Here is a 5,936-nt window from a genome sequence, read left to right on the forward strand (position 1 = left end):
CAGGACCAGTGGTGTGAGTGGCGATACTCGGAGGGTGGTTGGAAAGGGGGAACCGATTACAAGGATCTACATATAACCTCCTCCCTGGGGGACGGCAACAGAAAAGTGGGTGAAGGGAGAAGTTGGACTGTGCAAGATATGACAAAATAATGATAATTTATAAATTATCAAGGGTTCTTGAGGGACAGGGGAGCGGGGAGGGAGGGGGAAAAATGAGGCACCGATGTGGGGGCTTAGGTGGAGAGCAAATGTTTTGAGATTGATGAGGGCAATGAATGTACAAATGTGTTTTACACAATTGATGTATGTATGGATTTTGATAAGAGTTGTATGAGCCCCTAATAAAATGATTTAAAAAAAAAAGAACTAGAGGGGGAAAAAAAAAAAACTTCTGGGGGAAAATGCAGCTATTAGTCTCTCCCCATCTGGCCAAATCCGAGTGAAGAAACTCAAAGACCAAAGAAACAATGAAGCCAATGGAGCCACAGGGAACAGTCTCCACTAGCCCGAGCTCAGAAAAGCTAGATGGTGCTCATCTCCCACCAACACCAGCTCTGCTCAAGCTCACAACAGAAGGTTCTGGAAAGAATGGGAGAAAAATAGAGAACAAAAGTTAAAATAATATAAAAAGACCCAAAAAGAAGGATACATGGAAACGGGGAACCCGAGGAGGAAGGAGGGAAAGTGCTGGCACTGAAGGGATTGCTACTAATATCACAAAAATATGTACGCACACGTTGTTTTATGGAAATACTTTTTCTGTAAACTTTTATCCAACCACAATAAAATATTAAAAAAAATTTAAAAACACTCTGTTCTGCATCTTTTAAAAAAATTGCTGCCAAAGTTTTCTGGAGTATGTGAGCATTGTAGGCTACTCCTCCAGCCATGCCTCCTACAGCTAGAGCCAGTGTTATATGATTCTCATGACTCCGATAGGGGATGCCATTTTTGTCAAGAGGAGGTCACCAGTGGCTCAGGATCCAAGGGCATAAGAGCTTTAAAAATGTGTATGACCCATCTGATTGTGCATCTGCCTCAAGCAGCTGAATGATCAATGTAATTTAGAGCCGATGATCTTCCGTTATGGTCCTGACAGGTGACACATAATCCAGGGGAGCATACACTACTAGTGAGGAGTTGCTATCCACCCATGTCTGTAAAAGAGTGGAAGGATGGCAGTGGAAGATATCAGACCCAGTGCTAAAGGGTCCCCAGGAGTCAGTGGCCCACCACTGACCTTACGTAAAAAGAGTTAATCATCAGAGTTTCTATCTATAAATTCTGCCCACATATTGGATATAGTGATCGACTGTCCACACCTGTTGGTCTGAGCACCATTTGATGCTTCAGGTACCATTGAAACATTGGTAGGTGGATGCTTGAGAGGGATAACAATAATAAGCGAAAGTCCCAGCATGGTGACAAAGCTTAATCCATTTATCCTGTGTCCAATACTGTACACAAGGTGTCCTCAAATGCAGGGGAACCCCCTACACCACCACTACCCCCTCATAGACTGTGGTGGGTGGCTGATTCTTGGACCATATTAACAACCTAAAAGGCTACAATTCTGGGGAGATACCTGAAAAATTAGGAAAGGGTTGCAAATACCTGAGAAAATGCCTGGTATCATTAACTATGATATTCCTAATGGCTGAGGTACAGAAAAAAGGCTCCTAGTTTATAGCACTTCATTCCTATACATGACTGTGAGCAAAAAACGAGATCAAAAGAGCAAGGGCAAGTGGACTGGTTCTATTCTGGATGCATTTGCTTGATATAGCTAGTCATACCTCCAGTAGATTTGTTACATATCTCTAGTGGGATGACAAGCGGGATGGAAACCAGAAAGGCCAACATTTTGGAATCCTGGCCTCTAGTTCCCAATGGAGGAGGGTCAGTGAAACTGAAGACAAGGCTTAAAAAGCTATCTGTAAACAGAGGAACTTTGAGAGGTAATGTAGAAAACCCAGCAGTCATTCAAACTGGCTCTCTGTATTAGTACTGAAGATTAGTCTACAAAAAAATTGTGGTAGCCAAATGGGATAGACTCCAAAACTAATCACACTGGAAAGTTAAAAAAAAACAAAATATTACCAACCATGGCACCGACCCATGCAAGATCTTTCATTATCCTTGGTAAATTTGCGAAAATAACAATAACAATAGACTCCATTTCCTATAAGCAAAGCACAAGTGAACCTAAAAAAAAGCAAAAGAACCTAACAAAACAAAAATAACAGACCTAATTTAGAAATCCAAGAATTACTCATTTAGTCTTATTCGGGTTGGTCAGGTAGGCTTGCTTTCTACTTGAATTGTAATTGCAAGTCTTAGAGCAGCGGTTCTCAACCTGTGGGTCACAACCCCCTTGAGGGTTGAATTATCCTTTCACAGGGCTCACCTGATTCATAACAGTAGCAAAATTACAGTTATGAAGTAGCAATGAAAATAATTTTATGGTTGGGGGGTCACCACAACATGAAGAACTGTATTAAAGGATCGCGGCACTAGGAACGTTGAGAACCACTGTCTTAGAGGGTTTCACCCTCCCAGCTAGATTAAGTCAAGTCTGGGGAAGGAGTGTTGGCTGTCTTAATTTGGGAAAGGTGGGTCCAGGACCTGTATCCTTCTGCGTAAAGGCTATGGGAGTAGAGAGGAGAGATTTAGGCCTGACGTACACTGGACTGCATTGTTGGTTGATTCCTTCCTTCCAATCTTCTATTAGGACCAATCCTCTGGTTCAATTGTTACCTTGCCTTCCCCAGAAAGGGGCAGGATGCATCTGTTGCCCATACTCAAGACAGTTTGCCGAACAGGACCGAGATTCATGTTACGGTTTAGCACGGCCTGTGCCTCATGGTGGGTCTGGAGGACAGGCATGAAGAGATTTCTTCCATCATGGGTGTGGGACACAAAAAGAAGCATACTTAGAATTGGTAAAAAATTTACCCTTTCCTTTTGCCAACTCCAAAGCGTGGCCCAGGGTGACCAGTTCTGTCCTCTGGGGAAAAGTTCCTCAAGGTAGGGAAGCCCTTTCTATAATTGACTAGTGGAGGTGATGGCATGTATCCTGCATATCGTTCACCATTCTGAACAAACTGCTGCCATCAGTGTACCAGATATGTGGCCAACCTGTGAACAGAGTTTCTATTTCTATCTCACATTGGTGGACTTCTTTCCCCTCCTATTACCGGCATGAGTGAGGTGGGATTTAAAGTGTCAAGGTTAGTTGGTACTTCAATGAGTGGTGTTGGACAGCCATTTTCCTCCATGTTTTAACAGCTAGGGCCTTAGGGAATAGGAGGCCTGAACAACTAACCTTTGTGTTAAAGTATTACTCTGGGCTTCCATGGCAAGGAGGGCAGTGGCAGCAACCACTTTGAAGCAGCGGGGCCATTCTGCTGCTACTAAGTCCAAAGACTTAGATAGATAAGCTACTGGTTAATATTTCTGGGTTAAGACCCCCCAGGGTGCTCTTATTTTTCTCATCTACATATTAAAAGAAAGGCTTCTCTAAATTGAGGAAACAGGAGGGGAGCTTGCAGCAGTTGTTTTTAGGGCTTTAAAGGACATCTTCCCCTCTGCTGTCAAATCCAAGAGAGTAACCTTTTTTCCTTTTAACAAGTCATACAAAGGTCTGCTCACTTCTCCAAATAGGTTTCCAAATCCTGCAATATTCTGCCATTCCCAACAATTCTCTGAACTGTCTTCTGGTGCAAGGCAAGGGAATGGCACAAAAGACCCCTACTCCCTCAGGGGGCATATGCCTTTCATTCTAAGACAGGATAAAACCAAGAGACGGGACTGGAGGCTGGCACAGCTGAGCCTTCTACCTGGATACTTTAAATCCCTCTTTTGGGAGATGTTTCAGGGGTAACACTGGTGTCTGCTATTGAGACTTCCTGTGTAGAACTGCAAATTAAAAGGCTGTCTATATACTGGCTGAGGCTACTCTCTGGGTGAAGGGGGAGAAGCTGAGAAGTTCTTCTAGCAGAGTCCCAAACAATACTGGACTGTCTCTGAAACTCTGTGGCAGCCCGGCCTATGGCAGTGTGGAGTGGCATGGGTGTTGGGGTCTGAGCCACTCAAAGGCAACTAAGGGTTGGAACTCAGAGTGAGTATGTTTAGTAAAGGAGGTGTCTTTGAGGTCTAAAACTGGAAATACATGCATTTGTGAGAATCCAAGCCACCAGATTAGGACCACTGGATATAAATCAAGAACTATTTCATTGATGGCTCATAAATCCTGACTAATCACCATGTACCACTGAGTTTTTTGTCACCAAAATTGGGGTATTATTCTTCAATAAACATTCCTGCCTCAAGGAACAGTTCAATGATAAGTTTTAGACCCCTGAGTCCTGGGGAGATTTGATATTCTTTCTTTTTATGGTAAACAGCTCCTGTTTTATGAATGATCTTTACTTCAGTTATATTTTTAGCAACCTCTGGTGTACTGTAAGCCTTAACTCTGGGGTCAATGTTTGTGAGTTCTGAGGGCAAGTCCCCTATCCTTTCACAAGAGGCCATAGCTAACTAACAACAGTGGAAATTGGGTTGGAAACAAAATTTTGGCTTTACTTGGGTTAAAAAGACTTTTCCCAAAAGTGAGAAAGGTGAGTCAGGAGCACTAAAATTGGATGAGAAAATAAATACTCTCCCACACACAGGGGAATGGGAGTGTCAACACATTTCTACTGGTTTACCATCAGTTCTCATAACCATGTGGTGGTCTGAGGAGAAGAGGTCTAAGAAGGTCTGAAACGGAATATGTTAACCCCAGTGTCCAGTAAAAGAGGAAATCGTCTTATTGGCAACATCAAGAGAGACCCATAGCACCTCTGGTAGGATCTTAACTACCCTGCAATCATCTTCCTGCAGGAGAAATGGGCTGGGCAGTCCCAGGCTAAAGGTCCTAGGGAGCCACCCTTGAAGCAGATGAAGGGAACCTTCACTGCTCTTCTTCCTTTGCTTCTCAATGTCTTCCTGAATTCTGTGCTCCAATGACTAGTCTCTCTGCACTTGAAGCAGGGCCTGATGTGCCTTCCGGGACCTCCAGATAGAAAGAAAAATTAGGAGTTCACAGCAGTAACTGCTCCTATCAATTTAGCCTTTCGACATTCCTTCCTCTCCCCCTCCACATCCTGGTTACTGAATACTCATGTACTGTAAAAGAATCCTTAAATCTTCTCTGTGGCCCTAAGGCCTTTCTCTGCAATTTCTTTCAGATGTAGAGGACAAATTTGTTAATAAAATGCATATTCAGGAGTACTTATCCTTATGAAGAGTTGGGGTCTAGAGTTGCAAATTTCTGCATGGCTTTAATCAGCTAGTCCCTAAGTGTCACTGGGACTTCTTTTTCATCCTCAGAGACCACAGATAGCTTACAACAGTTGCCTAATTAGATCTGTATTCTCTTCATACCTTCTATCAGACAGGCTTGCATATAATCTCTAGCTTCGCCCCTCCAGTCTCAGCCTGTCCTGGCTAGTAATTCCACTATGGATCATTATCAGGCACTGCCTGTGTTCCATGAATTAGCTGTGGGTTAGCCACCTGTAGATTATTTGCCCAATGATGAGGAACATCAATGATTCTGCATTTTAAACTTAGCCAACCTTACACTGATACATATTTAATATTACCATTGTTATAGTGCAAAAACAAAGAAGAAAAAATGTGGTTTATACACCAAAACGTAAGACTTAGGTGACTATAAGGAGACCAGGGATGGGTGTTGGAAAAGGAAGGATTGGGAGGAAAGGGGAACCAAAAAAGAAAAAAGGAAGCTTTAACAGGAGATAGATAGATAGATAGATGATAGATAGATAGATGATAGATAGATAGATAGATAGATGGTAGATAGATAGATGATAGATAGATGGTAGATAGATAGATAGATAGATAGATAGATAGATAGATAGATAGAT

Source organism: Echinops telfairi, unplaced genomic scaffold (assembly GCF_000313985.2).
Source record: "Echinops telfairi isolate 266 unplaced genomic scaffold, ASM31398v2 ScPeMD7_2;HRSCAF=8, whole genome shotgun sequence".
In the NCBI taxonomy this organism is placed as follows: domain Eukaryota; kingdom Metazoa; phylum Chordata; class Mammalia; order Afrosoricida; family Tenrecidae; genus Echinops; species Echinops telfairi.